Source organism: Hippichthys cyanospilos, chromosome 13 (genome assembly GCF_059441005.1).
Source record: "Hippichthys cyanospilos isolate Australia breed blue-spotted pipefish chromosome 13, RoL_Hcya_1.0, whole genome shotgun sequence".
NCBI classification, from domain to species: Eukaryota; Metazoa; Chordata; class Actinopteri; order Syngnathiformes; family Syngnathidae; genus Hippichthys; species Hippichthys cyanospilos.
The window spans coordinates 18064130-18084250 of record NC_142381.1 but is presented as its reverse complement, the minus strand read 5'-3'; the positions used below and the strand labels follow the sequence as shown (position 1 = coordinate 18084250).

At 40.9% G+C, this 20121-nt stretch overlaps 1 long non-coding RNA gene across 1 annotated transcript in view; it reads left to right on the top strand.

Moving 5' to 3' along the window:
• Nucleotides 1–2877, top strand: part of LOC148414103 (uncharacterized) — a 4809-nt gene extending 1932 nt beyond the window's left edge. Inside the window, exons 2-4 of the long non-coding RNA XR_015867646.1 lie at nucleotides 1786–2128; nucleotides 2207–2322; nucleotides 2395–2877. This is a non-coding gene — a long non-coding RNA (uncharacterized LOC148414103). The remainder of the gene's footprint in view (nucleotides 1–1785; nucleotides 2129–2206; nucleotides 2323–2394) is intronic.
• Nucleotides 2878–20121: the final 17244 nt, after the last annotated feature.

Here is a 20121-nt window from a genome sequence, read left to right as displayed (position 1 = left end):
AAAAAAGTCAAATAAAAAAAGTAAAGCACATTAAACTTTCTTTCCTGACCCTCAAAAAAATGCCTTTATGGTTGCTTGCCAATTTATGACCTCTTTGAGGCAACTTGAGTTAGCAGAAAAAAAGTTTATCAAAATAATGACAACTTTATTGTATATTTAAACGTGATTTGATACATTTACATTAAATATTCGTGCGTATACACACACACACGCTCACACACATGTTGTCTCCACTGTATTTTGTACGCATACATACACTACCTTCCTAATTATTAAGCGTCAAGTACTGTATATGACTTAAATAAACATTTAGGTCAATTTTTTTCCCGCGGATTGCATTTTTTTGTCTGTGTATTATGATCAATAATGGCAATTTTAAACAGACTTTGTGATTGAAATATAAAGTGAGCCTAATAAATAGAAAATTAACTGTGAAGAGTGTGCCTGAAAATCATTCTACTGTTAAATCATTTGTGTGTAATACTGAGGGCAAATGGGTTTGTTCAGATATACATCTAGGTTTATTTAAGGATCACTTTTTTTTCTAACCAGGTAAATATGTTAAAAAAGCAGAGCAATTAAGAAAATGCTGACAAGAAGCAAAGCAGATAAATAAAGCTGCTGTTTTTTTTTTGGAGTCCCAAGAACCTACTGTCAGTGTATCTTCCGAAGGCGTACACAATCCTGTTCCATTTCAACCACAGTACAAGACATTTTCTCAACAACTTTTGACTGATAGATCCTGTGCCACTTTGGATGATTCATATCAAATAGGCACCTGAATGCATACTGCCTGCATGTAACATGCACCCACACTTAGAAAGGTGAATTAGATTCATTATTGAAAAAAAACAAAATAATTTTACTGGAGATGAACAGCTTTAAGTTGTAATAACAGTGTTTACACTGAGATGTTAGACATTGCTTATTCACGCCTCCAAACCCAAAGCTGTGCTTGTGCATCAGAGAAGAAAAGAAAGCGGGTCCTGGCAGAACAGATTACAATGTGGTTGATGAGAATATCTTGTAGATATTCTGCTGAGCAGTATAATACATTACGACAGTTCTGTAAATTGGTTAAATTAAAATAAAAAACAACAAATATATGTAGTTTGACCATATTTAAAAAATGGCATTTTTATTATATACTATATCTGGTAAGGGAATAAGCGGTCCTATGTGCCCCCAGTAGCGCTAATGAAAAATGATGATTTGCTTTTTGTTTTCGGTTGCTTTACTTTGGATTTCTGGTTAAATCATACTTTGCATTTGCATTTTCGTTAGTCTTGGCTTAAGTTTTGTTCCCCGCTCCCTAGTTAAGGTTCATTGTTTTCCTTGCCTTTTGCAAGTGCCTTTAGTAGTAGTGAAGAAACTAAACTTTATGAACCACTGACTCAATCTGAAACTTTTGTACCGAAATGGGTCATTGTTTCAAAGTGTTTGAAATGAATCAGAGTGGTGAGTTTGCACACTTATTTCTCAAACACTGACTCAATTAGAAGCAGTTGCGCTAAAAATGGTTTAGTGGTTTGAAGCATATGACACACTTCAGTGTGGTGACATCTCAGGAATAAGATTATATTGCATTTACAGTCAACAACAGACCAAAGCAATAAGGCAATGTTGTGTCATTTTTAATTAACGACAGTGAAATGTTTGTCCATCCATCCATCCATCCATCCATCCATCCATCCATCCATCCATCCATCCATCCATCAAGTCAGCAGCTGCAGCAGGGAAGCCCAGATTTACCTTCTCCCCAGACACTTTGTCTTGCTCGTTCAGGGGGATCCCCAGGCGTTCCCAGGCCAGCCAAGAGACATAGTCTCCTCAGCGTATCCTGGGTCATCCCTGGGGCCTCCTCCTGGTGGGACATCATCCCTGGGTGGCATCCAGGATGCATCCTAACCAGATGCCTTCGATTCAGCTCCTTTACCACAACAGACCGGTATAGAGTCTGCATCATAATGGACGCTGCACCAATCCACCTGTCAATCCCCTGCTCTGCCCTGCCCTCACTCGTGAACAAAACCCCGAGATACTTCAACTCCTCCACTTGGGCAGGATCTGAGGGAGGATGCTGAGACTACCAAACCAGACCTCCTGCCTAGAAATCCTGTCAATGAAGGTAATGAACAGAATCTGTGACAAAAGGCAGCCTTGGCAGAGAACAGCTCTCACTGGAAACTAATTTGACTTACTGCAGGCAAACTCTGACAATGGTGGTACAGGGGCCAAACAGCCCGTATCTGGAAATCCGATGACCTGACCACAAAGTCAATCATCGAATGGCAGCCTCGGGTCCTCTGCTGCCAATTGCAGGTATGGACACCCTTATGCTTGAACTGGTACCACCGCTCACACTGCAGCCAACTCTTATGGCCTCTCCCACAGGTGGTGAGCTAATGGGAAGGGGCACCATGTTACTTCTTCAGACTGAGCCAGGCCAGGCTCCTTGGATGAACGACAATGCCAGCAAGCCAGGCCTGGTTCCAGAGGTTGACCCTGGTGACAACCGTCTGGGCAAGGGAAAACATGATCCAACCATGATACTATACTCATCAAAAGGGTTCTATGAGCCGTGCTTAGTCTGGTCACTCACCAGTAACATGGGTGATTCTGCCAGAGGCATAAATCCCCAGACAACTTAGCTCCAAGGACAATTGGGACAAGCGGACCCCTTCACCACGATAAGGTGACAGCCCACGGAATTAAATGCTTGTGCAATAGGAAACTGTGATTAGGGCCTCTCCCACAGGTGAGATAAAATTTGTATAAAATGCAAGTTGTATAAAATGGTTGTGACTCGAACTGACAAACTAACATGCAAGCAAAGTCACTTGTATAAATGCATAGAAGATATGTACATATGTATGTATGCATGTATAAAAATCAGTGTAAAATGTGTACATGAAAAACTACACTATATGCTATTACAAATTAAACTAATGTGTAGTATCATACAAATGCTCTTATTTTTTATTATTAATTTTATATATATATATATATATATATATATATATATATATATATATATATATATATATATATATATATGAAATAAAAAGGCACCTCCTGTATGCGCTATGGGACCTATTGTATATATAACAATTACTTATTTGTGATGGAGTTATTACTGTCTTTTTGTATTATAAATTATGTACAGCACTTTGTTACTGCTACAGTTGTTGTGCGCTTCACCTGTTTATTGGGTTTGGTCATGTAACATTCTCAAACTCAATCATGATTGCTCATTTCCTGAGGCCTGAGCAACTGTGATGCAATTTTCAGCTGAAAGCAAGGGACAAAATGGAGAAGGATGAAAAGGGGTAGATTTTGCTGCTTGGTTCATATTCCACAGAGCAATTTTAATCAGAATGTTGTGTTTAAACTTGTGATGACACGGAACATTTTATTGCATAGAAAATCGTGATTTGACTTGAGGCTTAAGTATTCTGTTAATAGGTTGATTTGTTGAGCGGACAATTTGTGGCAGTGTGTCTGTTAGAGCAGATGCAGAGCAGGATGGAGTGAACGGCCTTACTGGATGTCTGCACTCTTATTGAGAAATTTTTTGTGTATTTTCGAGCATCTTGACTAACTTCTCACACTTCGCTGTCAAACCAAAACCTTTCATTTGTGTCCAAATGAGCTCCAACCACATGAAAGTGAGCAGGTCATCGCCTATGTGTTCCTCTCACTCCTTTCCTCATCTGCCATTCAGGCATGCAATGACCCGGTGATGCTGTGTGACAGGCCAGCTAGGGCACTGGCTGTTTGTGTCAATCCAGATCAATCACTCCCTCTTCTGGACGGACGACGTCATGATCGCACACAAAGGTCACGAGGGCGCACTGAAGCCGGGTCTGATGTGGCAAGTAGTGAGGCCAGCGAGGCATGTGAACACTTGACTGACTTGAGTGCCAGCTTCGCTTTAGAAGAAGTTTGTGTGGAGGAAGGAAAAAAAAATGACTGGCAGCAGCTGTTTGGTCATGTTTTTAGATACACATCCAATTCTCATGAGACTTGCGTGCTTATAAAAAAAACATCTAAATCCTTTTTGTCTTATTGATTAATACAGCCCTGGGATAGAAGGCCAACATCCGACAGGACGCTCTAATGATACGCGTAAATCGGCTCGTGACTTAAAGTTCTAGAGTAGAGCAGGAGGAAACAACACAATAGCCAAAATACAAGCCTTCGGAGAGAAGAAGAACAACAAGAAACAGCACTTAACGGCCCAGAATGCACGGCACCCAAGGGAACAACCTCAATTACTGTTACACGTCCGAAGAGCAGAACTCTAGGAGAAGTGATTGCTGAGATGGAAATGGCCGTGTGTGATTGTGCATGGGTGGATGTGTGTTAGACGATGGATAGAAAGGCACTCAGTAAAAAGATCTTTCAGGAACACTTTGCCTCTGTGACGTTGACGCGAGCTGTTGATTGACGTGCACTTCTCGACACAAGCCAGAGCTATCAAGCTATCTGCCACGCATTAGGCATGGCGTGCTCCTCTGGGAGGGGCCTAAGTGGTAAATGATGTTGCTCAAGACACTCTCTGTCAACAATGTGTGTTTTTTAGACTGTGCGAATGCTGAGGAGAGCAAAGTATTCAATCAAAGATTTGATTGAAAAGCCCATATGTCCTGAAAGATCATAAATTTGTCCACTGACGTGTGGATAGTGTTGATGCATGTTAGGGAGTTGGGGGGATGTCCTAACTATTACCCAACAATATAAAGTGATTTTCACCTTACTAAAAATAAAAGAAAATGCTATTTTATATTATGTTATAATATCACGTGTCATAATTCAAATAGCAACCGTTCTGCTTCCCATGATTAAAAACACCTTAAGTAAACATATATGTCATTATGACACATACCGCTAGGGGGCACCCTGACTTCTCTGAAATCGAGTTGATTTCTCTGAGAAATCTGAGCAGTCATTCTAATTCGTTTTTTTAAATTGTAAGCATATTGAAATGCGGTGCTATAAATGTCAGTCAATGTTGAAGTCCAAGCTGTGTTTGCATGTCCAACGTTGCATTAACAAATGTGTTTATGCTTAGAATCGTCTCAATTCAGAAATGTGCAAGGAAATGGCATTTTCTGACTATACGACCATTAGCTGTAATTTTACAACTCTGATTCTATGGAGTCATTTGAAAGACTTCCCCTTTGTCCATGTGAGTGTTCTCTCTTTCGTGTTATATTCCGTTCATGCTGTTTTTGTTGGCCCCTATGCAGCCTCAGTTAGATCTTTAGTCCTTTTCCCAAGCGATATAACCGCCATACACATCAAGCAGTATCTGACCCTGTCTCCATGACACATGACAGGTCCACTGTTGTGTGTACGCATGTGTTTGTGTGCGCGTGTGTGTGCGTGTGTTTTGGCGTGTAAGCAAGCATAGTCTATTGTCCTATTTTCTTGTAAATTACTATAACCGTTTTCACAGATATGTACCCAATTACACAGTTGATTTGAGTATGCAAGTATTGAATGAGTTTAAGAAACGAGTCCAATTGTGACATGCTCAAAGTCCCACACACACATCCTGCTGTGATCTTAAACCGCACACACAGATGTTCCTAATGGGACAAAAGCAGCTTTCCCATTCCTGTGGATAACCAGTCTGTTTATTTTTCTCTTTAAACTAGACTTGACTGCCACTTTCTCTGGTGAGAAAAAGGATGAGAGATGATAAAAAAATAAAAAAAATAAAGAGAGCAGAGAGAGGCTCCCACCACAATTCAGGCTTCCAAAGTCAGCTGACAGAAGTAAACTGCCAAAGCTCAGCAACTGTGATTTAAAGGGGACACTCATGGAACCTGATACCTGGGCAGATTTGTGCGTTTTCCAACATGAGGAAATGAGCTTGTTGTAATGTTGAAAGCTTATATTTACGAGTGGCGAAGTTACACTAAATCCTGTTTCCTTGAACGTGGCCGAGACATCATAGGAAGCCACACAGGTACGCTCAAATCCTACGAGCATCTGCTCCTTTACTACCAGATTGAATTAGCAATTACAGAGAATAAAAAGCAGAACAAAACATCTGGAGCTGTAAGGAGTAGAGGTTATAAATCTGTGCAAGAGCAAGGGGGGGTATGAAAATGAGCCAAAGTGAAATTCTCTCAAGGACAGAGTCTCTGATTGGTTCATTACCATGGCGGAGATGTCAAAGATGGACCTGAGGCAATGAGAGAAATAGGAGAAATTGGACAGAGCACTGGGCTTTAGAGGGCATCCAAGCAAGGGAAGTGAATGGAGTGGTGCCAACGCCACTTGCACAGGCTGCAAACATATACGTCGAATGTTAACTGTCTTTGCAGGAAAACATCTCAGTAATGAGAGAGGAAGTAAAAGTATTTAAAAAAAATGCGGTGAAATAAAAGGAAACAATTTAATAATAGGTGTTTACTAAGATGCTGAAAAGCCCATCTCAATAAAAAAAAAAGAAAATTGTGTGGTGAGCTGACAGTGTGATGGATAAAGATGTGCATGTTGTAGGATTTTCCTTCACACCCTTTGTTAACATGCAAGACATTCCCAATTTCCCCAAAACATCTGAGAAAAAATAATAAATCATATCTAAATAGCCTAATATTTGAAAAACCACCACAAGCTTTGTTTAATTTAAAATCGACTAAATTGTAGCTTCATGTTATTTTGGCATCAGTAAACAGTAATAACACTAATAGGAAACCCCAACGGCAGAGTGGTTACCACTGTCACACACATAGAAAGGAGGTTCCAGATTTAAATCTGCATTGGCTCAGGCTTTGGAGTTTCCATGTTCTCCCTCTCCTTGGGTGGGTTTCCTCTGGCTACAACAGCTTCCTCCCACAGTCCAAAAAAGAGGCATGTTAGGTTAATTGAAAATTCTAAATTGCCCCAAGGTGTGAATGTGAGCGTGAATGTGTCATGTCAGCTCTGCTAGGCTCCAGCACCCCCACAATCCTGCATAGGTTTACACAATTATTACAGTAATAGAATCACATACAAAGTTAGCAAAATAAATGTAAAAAGGAGAACCCACTGACAAGGCAATCAATGAAGTAAGACACATCAACCTTGGTACAGTGTTCCTTCGCTCTTTCACGGTTCAGTTATTGCAGCTTCACTCTATTGCAGTGTTTTCATAACGTCGTCTATGGTGGATTTCCTTGAGGTTTTGGGGGTTTTCTTGTTTGTTCCACTTTATGTTGAACCAGCTTTTTTTAAGGGGAAACATATTTGAAAAAAACCCAGACCATGAACATACCAAATGTTTAGAATTGAGCAAGCAGAGGAGTTGCAATGGCTCAGCAGAGGTATAAATGATAATAAAAAAGTCCTCTTCTAAAATTCACCTATTGCAAGAGGATCAAAGAAAGTAACACCCTCAAAAAGTGAGGCAACACTGACTTGATAAATTTATGGTAAAAATCTAGGTTTGCAGCTAAATGACTGACAAATTAGTATTGTAAGTAGACTAGAATAGAACAGAATAGAATGCCTTTATTGTCATTGTACAGGAGGTATCCCCTGTAACATCAATCCAGAGTTTGTTCTTGAAAAAAAGCCCGCTGAAAGCAAAAGTACATTCATGACTGAAAGAGCCTGACACAAGAAAAAGTGTTATTGAAGGACAATATCAAATACATCTTATCAATTCAAAGCCAGTGTTTACATTTCCACTCCAAGGCCAGACACTCGGTGGATGTTTCAAATAGGTCAAGGTTGAAGCGAAAACAAAAGTTAGTCGATTATCAGTCGAGGTGCGCCTTTCCTAATTTGTATGCTAATCTGGTCGATCATCACGCAGACCCCCGCTTACCATTCTACATCTGCATGCACTCATTTAATTATCCAAACACAATTCACAAAAGTCACTGGAAACAAACCAAACCAAAATAAAATCATTTGCATATATTTAAAAGAGCAGATCAACTCCCTGGAGGATGGTTAATATTTTAGAAGCATAATAATAATATGCTAAATCATTCACATTTTATCCAGCACCAAAACAAAGTGGCTTTGTCGATGTAATTAGGGTGTTTTAGAGTTGAATCAACCTGGCAAATGACCATGTTTTTCTCCCTGGGAGATCGGTGTGTGAACGTGGAAACACCTCTCCCCGCATTTGTGCATATGTACGTGTACGTGTGTGTGTTTGTGTTGTATTGTCATGGTTCTCCTCCATGTGCGTGCAGTCTTGGAAAAGGATTGATTAAAGAGCGAGTGTCTGTCTCAGAGCAGTTAATGAGGTTTAGTCCCATGAGCTGCTCGGATTTGAGTGTGTGTGCGTGCGCACTCATGTATGTTTGTGAGCGCACACAAGCCGAGTGGAAGACACTGTTAATTGGCTAAGACTTACTTTCGGCAGGGGGATAGTCAAGGGCACAGTGCCTTCACAATTGTGAAGCATACAGCGTATGCAGAAACACAATATATTTTGTTATTTTGATATCATTTCACCATGCATGGCTGTTAGTGTTTGCGTGCTTGGATGAAACATCAACAGTCCCCCTTATGTGAATGATACAGAAAACAAAATGCTCATTGAAAAGTGAATGGGAAACCATTTGCCGTTCTGGGCTTTACCTGGAGCTCAGGCTGTGAATGAAACACATTCATTGCCATCTCCAGGGATGAGAATAAAAACAACAAAAGACTAGATTAAAACAAGAAATTCATAAACAGAAGGCAGCAAGAGAAAGAATGGGAAATGGAGCAGAATAGCTAGAGAGTGGCCATGATGGCAGATGGACACCATGTTACCTGTTTGGATTTTGTCGCACACCTGTCCATCTATAAGAATATAAAGACCTGTATGTTCCTTTGCAGTGCAACACTCAGCTAGTCTCAAACAACGGGGAGCATTGAAGCTTTCAAGTGGAGCACAGCTCAAAGTAGAGCAAGACTGTGTGTGTGCACGTACGTGTGTGTGTGTTCGCATGCCCGTGCACGGGTGTGTGCACGTGTGTAAAACCCAGGCATTTCCCCCCATGGGACCCGCACAAACACGCTTCCCATCTTTCCTTTGAGTTTTACATTCAAAGGTTCCACTCGTTCAACTGTCAATCATCCTCTCAGCCAATCAAGGCCTTCCCTTCTCAGTCTGTTTATAGATCAAGGGTGGTTTAAGCGTATGTATGTGATGTGACTGGAATTTTCACTATGACTAATACTAATAGTGTAAATATTCATATTTTTTTAGACCTCACCAATGGTGTCAATCAAAATCAACTCTATTGTGTCATACTGAGAGCACGCTGGAACAATTTTTATGGCTTCAAGCTCTGGAAACACACTGACAATAAATCTGAAAGGAATCCGGACCAAGACAAATATGTTCAAAATGACTGAATGAGGTGGTACCAAGGATGCATGAAGCATTAGGGAGATTTTTTTTTTTTTTTTGCACATACGGAGGTTATTAAAGACATATCTTTGTGTTTATTAAGACTTGTGTGTGTGTATGAGTGTGTGTGTGTGCGTGCGCAGATGTGTGTATTCTGTGGCGTATGCTAGCATTATTCTGTGTACACGGCGATTGCAACCCAGATATGTCATGCTTAATTTAGTGGCTGGGGAGACAGGAGAAATAACTATATTGCATAGGAAATTTACAGTATGCTGCAAAAGTCTCATTTGTTCTTCTTGCATTCCTCCGTTGAATCTATATTGAAGACATATCTTTGTTGAGTCCAAACTGCAGAAGGGAAACATATTTAGCCATTTCCAGCAGTAAAAAAAACATTTTTTTGATAAATACTTTGATAAGTAAATTATTTTTATGTACAATTAATACATTAAAAAAAAACACATTTTCCACCTGCTGTTGACTGAAAATGACATCACGCCAATCACAGCTCACCTTTTGAACATTACATCAGCAAAACCCCAAAACAGGTAAGTCGTGGTCATTACCAGAGTCTTGAGCACACGTGACGTAATTTTAAGTGGTCTGCAAAGGGATAAAATGTATTTTAAGGAATTTATTGGAAGTGAAAAATAATTTAGTTAACAAATTGAGTACAGACAGAATCTGAACTTTTTACTTTTGAAATTGGCGAAATAAGTAAAAGTATCCATTTGACAAAAATGGAAAGCGGTATAGAAGAATACTTCCTAGATGATGGTGTATGCTGAGTATACAGTGACTTGAATGTAATTTAAAGGCCACATGCAGAACATCTTGACATTCTGTCAAAAAATGTCTGTAATGTGCTGTTTGTTTGTGCAGGTACATCACATTGCACATGGAAAGTTAAGAGTGTGATAAACGAATACTGTGGAGCATCGGGTGACAGATGGCATCACCTCTGATTGCCATTTATTATGATGGAACAATAGTTTCCTGTGGGACATGCTAACGACATACACGCGTGTGCGTGCAACAGGGGAAATTAACCTAGCCATACTTTGTCAGCTTTATGCCAACATAAATTGACAAACGAAAAAGGGCATGGTGGGAAAGAGCGGAATGGCTCACACACCTGTTATTTGGTGAGATAGACAGCTGCCGTATGTTGGTACCTGCCTGTCATGCGTGGGAATGAATGTGAGTAGTAACGACCAACAGAGGGCAGCAGATAGCTTCTGAGCAGATTTGGCCCTCAGAGGCCTGTTGGAAAACTTAGGTTGAAACTAAACTATCTCAAGTAACTGTAAATGTCACCCACTCAACCTTTTTCTGGTGCTTAATTTAGGTATAATTGATGGTTTGTGCGTGAAGCAAAGATTGGTTCATCACTGCCTGTGTGCCAAGGTGGGATAACTTTGTTTTTGTCATCCTTAAGTGTTTACCCCCAGATGAAATGAGGTGACAGTTAGGTTTGACCCGCAGGCCAGCGCTAATAGAGGACGGCGTGTTCGTAGCACGTCTCAGCGAAAAAGAAGCTGGATCTATTCACACAACATGCCGAGCCGTGGCCTCCAGACTTGGGTTCCTGCTTCGATAATGATTGTGTTCCCCTGTGGAATGTACAACGTTGTCTCTCCTCAAATGAGGGAGCCACACAAACACATGCACTTCAATATGCATGGAACAAACGGGGTTGTAAACGTGTGCAGACAAAATATGATCCCCGCACACATACGCGCACGTGTGTCACATGCATTAGCTCCACAATATCAGAAGCATTGATTTGGACTCCCTCTCAGGCTTGCTGGGCTCTGGTGTGATCAATCAGTGAGCTTATAGCCCACAATGTGTGGCAGCTTGTATTGCTCTTTCTCCCTCCTCTTGAGCGATCAAAGAAAAGCCCACTCCAAGCAAGCGCAATGCACATTCATGCAATTTTAATGACTCTTAAATTAACCATCATATTTTTTTGCTTCACTTCTTCACTGACTAAATCGCTTAATATGCATCAACGCTGGCCTCACTTGTGGATTAGCTCTGACATTTTTATAATTCCTTTGCACAGGCATTGTGTTTATTTATGTGTGTGTAGGCTTTTTTGGCTGATAAATGGCACAATTAAGCAGCACTGAGACACTTGAGCAGGCATTTCAGGCTGCTGACAGATTTTTAGTGTCCTCTTCCTTGGCTAACGATGAAAGTAAATAATGCCTTAACGAGGTTGCCGGAGCAGTTGTTTTAGGATTCATTTTATGCCTTATATGTGCTTTGAGCAGCAGTGGCTGTTGAGCGCGGAACAGATGCAACCCAGATTTTGATACTTTGAATGTAAATTAAAAAGCTTGTTAACAAATTCCCCTTATAATCACTCCCAAGATTATAAGTAGACTTTGCGTTGTATTTCAAAACATTCTTCACTTGAAGACAAATCGCATCGGTTCTTCCCGTGCCTCGTTTTTCACAACAACGTTTTTGATTGCTTGATATGTTGGCGCCTTAGATTTGAATAAGACTGGGGTCTTGTCACTTCCAGGATGCACTGTCGAAAGGCTCCTATCGGCTGCTGCGGCTTTCGAGATGAAAGCAGCCTGACGCAATACTTAGCAACAGTGTTTTACAGTATTGTTTTACAAACTATCGTAAAGCATCAGTCGAACAAGGGCGAGTATTAGCCCGCTACCTGGAAGGAGGAGGGGCAGCTTTATGAGCCCTCTGAGGCCGAGCAGGGAGCGCCAGGGCTCCTGTGTAGTTAAGCAGCGGGCTGTGGCCCTACAAGCTGCCCCCGCATTTACAGAATGCCCTTGGACGGAGTGTGTGCCTGTGAGAAAGAGTGTGGGGCATGCATGCTCATGGGCTAATGAGTGCATGTGTTAATGCCTATGTGTGTTTGCGTGTGCATGTGAGTGTGCACGGACGAGATGTTGCTGGGTTGTGTCAGTCTCCAGAGGAAAGGAGAAGGACAAATGCTCCTTAAAAATAGCCCCTGGGCAGCTGGTGTACACAGTCTATCAGCAGTCCGTCCCTGGGGCCAATGAGAGAGGGGGATGGAGAGACGGAATGGATGTAAGAGAGAGAAGTGTAGGGAGAGAAATGTAGAAAAATAGGCTGGAATATATGTGCAATTGAGTGAAAGGAGAAACAAAAAAAGAAAAGAAATTACCTAGCATGGGGGGAGGGGGGATGGGCCCGAGAGTCAAAGAGAAAAGAACAAAGTTGGTGGTCAGTGGAAGAAAAAAGGATGGAGAGCACGTCCTAGTCCCGGCAGAGGTCACAGTGCAGGCGTAGGATTTTTTGCGAGCAGCTTTTTCCCCAGACGTCTTCAGTTACTAATATACCAGTGTGCCTTTCTCTAAATCGCTCCCAGTCGGCGAGAGTCGAGATCCACGAGACCCTCCAAGACCCTTTGTGGAAATAACTCCACTCCATTTGCTCTCGATAACGGCCTCTAACAACCTGCTCTTACTCTATGTGTGTGCGGGCGCTTGTGTGTGTATATTTCAATTCACTCCAAGCAATGGACAAGTGCTTATTAGGAATCTTGATGTTTTTCAATTCTCTTCAGCAAAGTTATCAAGCTATTAGATATTTATGACACTGGAGTGTTTCAGATTTTTAGGCTCCAGCGTGTGCTTTATGCAGAAAATGATTAAACCCAGAGAGATAAGAGGAGACTCTCCGAAGGAATATCAGGTAGAATACAGTGCGACTGGGAAAATTTGTGGGTGTATTTCAACTTTAAATGAGAAATAAGGAAGTGGAAGTCATCCTAGTTGCCTGAAGGATCCCACACTCTCACGGTATCATCTACACACCAATTAGAGCCCCAGACTTGGGAAGGATCAATGCACTTCTGAGTGTGTGTGGGCGGTGTATGTGTCTGTGGATGTATTTCGCTGGTTCCTTCCCTGGGCTAATTGAGCTATTTTTTTTCAGCAGTTGGGAGCTCTTAGGCTGCGGACAGATGCCCTTGGGCACAAGGTGTGTATGCGTTTGTCCCAGCGGTCATGTGTTCCGCCCGTCTAGAGTGATTGTGAGCGTTTGTCCGTGCATGCCGAAAGGAAAACGTGTGTGTGTGTGTGTGTGTGTGTGCGCGAAGGTGTTTGTGTGAATGGCATGCAGGTCGTTGGTCTGTCACTGGCGTATTTAGCGGTCTCTAGACATCATTAGTACCCTGACTGTCACACTGGACTGTCTTAGCTGAGCTCTTTATAAAGCTTTGTTTAGAATACTCTGGCCACATGTGCTCCATTGCGACTGATGAGCCTTGAGCAAGTGCTGATGGAATGTGTGTGTGTGTGCATTTGGAAGTGGGGTGGTGATGGAGCAAAGCCATCCTGACAGAGATGTTACCCAGCAGCGGCATCCTGTGCTAAACACACACACATAAATATACACACACGCAGACACACACTACCATAACCTATTCCCAAAGAACCTGTGTCTCAGTATCATAGTATCAAATTTAACTTAAGAGTAAAGGATACTTGTTGAGCTAAACATGTTTTCCACTCCAATTTGAGGATCCTAAAAAGATTGTTGGTAATCCGGCATCCCTTATGAGCATTAATTGCATTCTTTTGTTTTGGAAAAAGAATTATATACCACTAATTACAAGTGCACAGGAATGCTGCTGTGTGTAGGCTTGCATCCATTTTCATTTCTATGAGGGCTAAAAACTACTATGAAAGTGAAATTCTTAACTGTCTGACGTAAAAATTATTTCATCACTGTTAAAATGTCATAAGACAGAAAAAAGTGTCACCTTTAATGAAAAATAATATGCAGGTACGAGTTTGAGTATCCTGGCTGCACCCCATTTTTTCACCATTTGTACTTAAAAAGAAAAGAAAAATACATATGATAAAGTGAAAATAAGTCAACTTCTACAAAAACATGAAATCAGTCATCTGAAATAACAATTTTGCTGGAAATTGAAGGATGTTGATGCCGAAAGCCTTATTTTGAGGAGGCCACAAAATGCACAAATCGCTCATGGTTGTAGATTTTCCTATTAACACCCCTCGTTTCGGCGGCTCCTTCAGAAATGGACACACCGTAATCTGGCACTTTATAGCAGTCCCCAAACATCACCACCTCGACAGAGCAAGGATTTTACTACTTAAGGTTAACAGATCTGCGTTTTGGTTCTCAGTGTTTTTTAGTTTTTACCTTTTTAGTTATTTTTAAAAAAAAAATACAAATTCTTTTTTCTCATGTTGCTGTTCAAGTCCACCTTTAGTGGCTGCATTGCTCTGCAACATTCCTAGCAAGATGATAGTCTACTGAAAGAGATACAGTTTAATTAGACAACAGTTGTAACAGTTAAAAAATGTTGTTAATTATACATAGGTTTAACATAGTTAGATATTTTGATATTTATTGTTTAATCATCTTTTGTTTTGTGTCACTTTCACTGTCAACTTCAACTGTAAGTGAAAAAATAAACAGCTTTGCTCCTTATTTGGAAAACTGTGCGAGTCACAGAGTGGTGACATGAATTTCAGCTGTTTTTCATGAGTCACTTCTATAGGCTCAGCTCTGTAAAAAACTGTCTGGGCTCCACAGTTATTGTATGTTCTCGCTTCTGTTTATTTATTCACCCCATTATATGTATAATGGATTACTATCCTGTTGGTTGCTAACAGCCCATTTCTGTTAGCACTCTGAAATCACTCTGCCAGCCCACAACTCTTTTAAGTTGTGTGTGTGTAATATGACAGTGGTCAGTGGAGAGTTGGCCATCACATAGCCATTATTCCATCATACCCTCATGGCATATACAAAATGAACGGGGTGAATGCTAAGTGCAGTGGAAGTGGCCATAAATGTGTTTTAAGGGACATCATGTTGAATTTGGTGATGTCTAGTGGCAAAAACAACTTTTGTTTAAAAACCCACAATAAAGTTCAATAATATGCAGCATGATATAAAATTATACATCTAACAAGACTGACTTGTTTAAGCGCATAGTGTGCAGTAGTGCTAGTAGGCTTGCAAAATATGGTCTCTTTGAAAACACCGTAGTGTGCATCCTTCAAATCATTGCATTCTCTTTGTTAACCATTGGATAACAGTGTATTGGTAACTTAATACTATAATTGATTCCATTTTCTGTAGCACTTATCCTTTACTGGTTTAGGGTGGAGTCACTACCCAACTATTTACTTTGCATTCACACACATGCAATGTTGGGTAAGTTACCTCAAAACTGTGATGCATTATTTATTACTTATAACTGTCATTCCAAAGTAATTTGTTACATTACAATATTACTGTATTTGAAATGTAAGGCAATACACTACTATTGCATTACTTTTATATTACCCTATCATTTCATTGGTATTGTATTGTAAACCTTCAAGAACAAGATAATTTTTTTTTGTATTTTAATCTCTGTATAACTTAGCTTCACAGCATAGTGATGCATTGTTTATTGTTTCACAATTTCAATGTTAATATTCAAATTCAAGTTCAGCCGGCTAGTTTAGGGACAGATGTTTCCAAAATAGAAGGTTTTGGTGGGGCCAATGTTAGCAGCTAGCCTACATCATTGTTAAGGTGTTTAACGTACTGTTTTGTATGCTTCATCTTGATACACATTGACCAGAACTATATATAGACTATTATTAATAGCAATTTTACAGTGAAAACTAGCGTTAGCTTACCTTGTCATTATTGCCAGTTGCGACATATATCTTGCTGACAAGGTTTCCAAATGCTGCAGATCCCTTAACGAGAGAGCGCAATCCTCTGCGTGTTTTCTTTTTGCTAACTTCACGTTACTATGGCTCCGTTATAAATGGCTTATCGAATTACTAGTCCTATTTCGCAAAGTGGACAGATTTTTAGGTGTTGCGCACAAAGTACCCCTATTGATTATGTTTTTTCATGTCTTTATGTCTGATGAACTGAAAGTAATGGTCATATGTCCATCTTGTGTACGTATTGTTCATATTCAACCTGCCATTTCATCTCAGCTTTAGTAGTAAACATTTTGCCTCGGACTTTTCCCCCAGACGATCTCGCGTTTTTTTTGGGGCAATTTGATTTTTGGGGGGTGGTGGTGTTTCAGTTGGTTCGTATGACTAATATCGACTGGTTGAAAACACAACTATTCTAAATCGGTCAGACATATAACTAGATACTAGATATAACTATACTGTACAACTAGGTTCAATTTATCCAATTTTTGGGGGTAAGTTTGAGGAACATGTATTAGACTGTATTTTCCTATTACAGTTTTTTGGTGTGTATCATATTACATTACAGTGTTATAGTAAAAAGTTATACATTACAGTAATTACAGTACTTTTGTAATGCATTACTCCCAACTGCACACATGTATAAATGTTTTGGCAGGGATTGTCTCAATGCACGATGCAGTAAGGTTAAGTTATAAGATACTCAGATCCTACTATAGATTCTCACTCATGAAAGTAAAACCACATTTTATCTGGAACTGATGATAATGTTCTTACAAAACACTTTGCATCTTAACTTCCCTTTGAAAATAAAGCATAGACTATTTGACACTAAAGATAATAATGCACTAATGACCCTGGAATGTCAGGGTTTGGTTACCAGCATCTGGTTACTAGCATCTGTCACCAGTACGTTTCTTACAGTGTCACCAACGTAAGGCTAAAAAAACTGTTAGTCAAACAAATGCAACAAAAATTTCATCGCTTAACTACTAGGGTGCAGTCTAAGAGGGGATGAATAGCTTAAAATCAAAATGTCACCACTGTTTACAGTACAGAGGTGTGGCATTTTAAATGAATGTTGTTCATCCATTGATGCTCAAGTAACAGACATTGACTTTAAATTGTACAATGCAAATGCAATGCAATGCAAATTGTAAGATTAATGGTTAAACATTGAAGGCCTTTTTAAAATCGAGCAATTTAATGTGTTTGTTTTGCAAGATATATATATTTTTATACCTGTCTGTGTATTTGGTGACGAATAATAAATGAAAGCTTTCAGAAAGCTTCGATCCTACCAGTTCATTATGGTAGATTCAAACGTCCCTTGACTCAACAAGTTGTCAATGTCGTTTTCAAGGAAATTTCTGGCTGGTGTTTGCTGTCTCTCTCCACCACAGCAGCTGCCTCTGATGGTTATCTCTCATTCATTTTCAAATACACACACACACAAACACACACACACATTCAGCTCTTCTGCAGCTCACACACTAGCACACACATTTCTTTTCTCTTGCATTCATTTTTTTGATAACTTCCATCTTAACTTCCAGTAGAAATGCGCCACTCAGTCCTCGGGCGTGTATGTGTCGTTGCTTTGAAAAAAAAAAAAACATGGAAATAGTGTCTAACTTTTTACCACAATACTAGTCATTGGTATCCCTCCAGGGACTTTCAAAATCTAACTTATACTTGCTTTATAGGACTTGTGAGGGTTTTTGTGGCAGAATAGAAGTAGGAGTAGCGATAAAGCTATTTTGTGGCAAGCATATCCGAGGTTGCGGACACTGTGTGACGGACCGTGGCTTCGTGAGAGAAATGACAAAGTTAGTTTGGACATTGCATATCTTCAGACTCCCATGGGTCACCCTCCCTCTCTGTGTTGATTGTGCGTATGTGTCAGATGATTGCTACCTGGGATAACACAGACAAGTCCCTCAGGTCCCTCTGTGGAGCTTCTCAGGTCTGGTCAGTTAACCTCCATCTTTCTCTTTGATCGGCGCCGCTCAGTCGACCCACTGGGATAACAAAACAAATCTCCGTCAAATGGCTTGGCGCACACATGCATAACACACACCCCACACACAAACACACACACACACGGAAACTCTTCTCTGATTCACTACACGCACAAAAACTTAAACATGGACATATGCCAATGCCCACATCCCCTTATTCGCACATCTAGACTAAAGGGGTAATGCTATACAGGCAGTGTCAGTGAGAGCAGGGTACTTAAGGTGCTATTACACCTCCATTACCTTTCCTCTCATGTGCAATCAGGGAGAGGTGATGGCCCACGCTCTGGCAACACTCTTCTCTGCTGACAAAACTACGGACCCAAGCCTCGGGCCTGCTGCTGCTCCACATTCATGAAACAGGGAAGGAGAGAATTTCATCAGACGTGTGTATGTGTGTGTCAATTTGACAAGGACAGTAGTGCAACTAACAGAGAGAGGCTTACTGCACCAGTGATGAATGAAATGATGGATATACCAAGTTTCTTGCGAGTGTGAATTCCCTTAATGAAACATATGAAAAGAAAACAGATTCCCTCCCATTCTCTCTCTCTTTCTCTTGGTCTCTCTCGTTCTCTCTCTCAACCGGCCCTAGATAGTTTTGCCCCCCACCCCCCCATGCTCCTTTGGGACCCCTTCTCCGTGTCGTTAATCAGAGCCCCTCTGCTCAGCTTCCCTCTCTTTTTCTTTTTCCAGCCAACACATACATGCGCACAAACACACACGTACACACACACACGCACGCACATGTGCAGTCCTCCACTCCAGCCTCTCCACCTTCCCATGCATCCTCAGCCCCATCCATCATAAAACAGCATTGGGGAAGGTGGGGCTATGTGTGTGTAAATGTAAGTGCGCGTGAGATTGTGTGTGTGCACAGGCACACATCCCTGTGTCTCCTCAGCAAAAATGAATTGAGACTTTACAAGAAGAAAGCAATTAGGCCGGGGCTTTGCCCTATCATTCACTGGCTAATGTATCAGAGGCAGAGTGAATATTATTAACACACAGGGAGGGGTAAGGCTCTGTGGGTTTTACAGCCAGAAGGTAGGACAAGAAAAGACTAATGATTGCGATGAAGTAACCCTGAGTTGACGGGTTTTAATCACTTGTAGGCTTTGTGGCCTCATACTTGATATGCTTTATATGATAACTGCATGGCTTCCAGCTCCAATGTCCCTGTCATTCACCACAGCATTAGAATGGAAGAATCAAAAGTGTCATTATCAAACATGGACAAGGATGACTGCATGCAATGCAACAAGATTACTCATTGATCAAGACGTGACAAAATGTGTGAGAGTGACGGGGCTCACGAAAAAATGCAAAGCATGATGCACCAATGATGAAGAGCAGTGGCATCAAATATTTGGGCTTTGTAACCTGCGAACCCGTGGTATTTAATTGGCGATTGGTCCGCGTGTGCCCACTTCTCACCAAAGCCAACTGCAGTATTACAGATACATTTTCGCAGGGGGGTATTTTTCAGACCTATGTATGAGGTAGGTAGGTATGTAGGTAGCCTTTGTTATCATTACTTGCAGTACAAGGCAACGAATTTTTGAATTGTGCGAGAAATATTCAATATACTTAACTGACGGCAAAGACAAGAACCGACGGCATTTGCCACGAGGCAGCGCACTGCTAATAGCGTGACACTTATTATGAGGAAAATGGGGAGATAAAAAAAAAAAAAAGTGAATAAAAATAGAATGTAAAGTGAATATAAGTAGTGACTGTTTTGGAAGCAGGTTGATAAAGCGTGCACAACGCTGAGTCCATAGCTCGAGACTGAACAGTCTTCAATTCGCAATAAATCCTTCAATGCGAGCCTCCAACTTCTCCATGATGACAACCCTTCTGCTTGAGGACTCAAGAGCTGCATCAGGTTTGCAGCTCAGGTCACACGTAGCATGAGCCTGAGCATTGGTCAAATGCCCAATGCCTTCAATATGGGTTCGCAGCCTCTCCTCCAATCCAGCTGCTCTCGCCCGGGTAATTTGTCGATGCAGCAGAAATCCGCTGGATCCATTGAGGATTC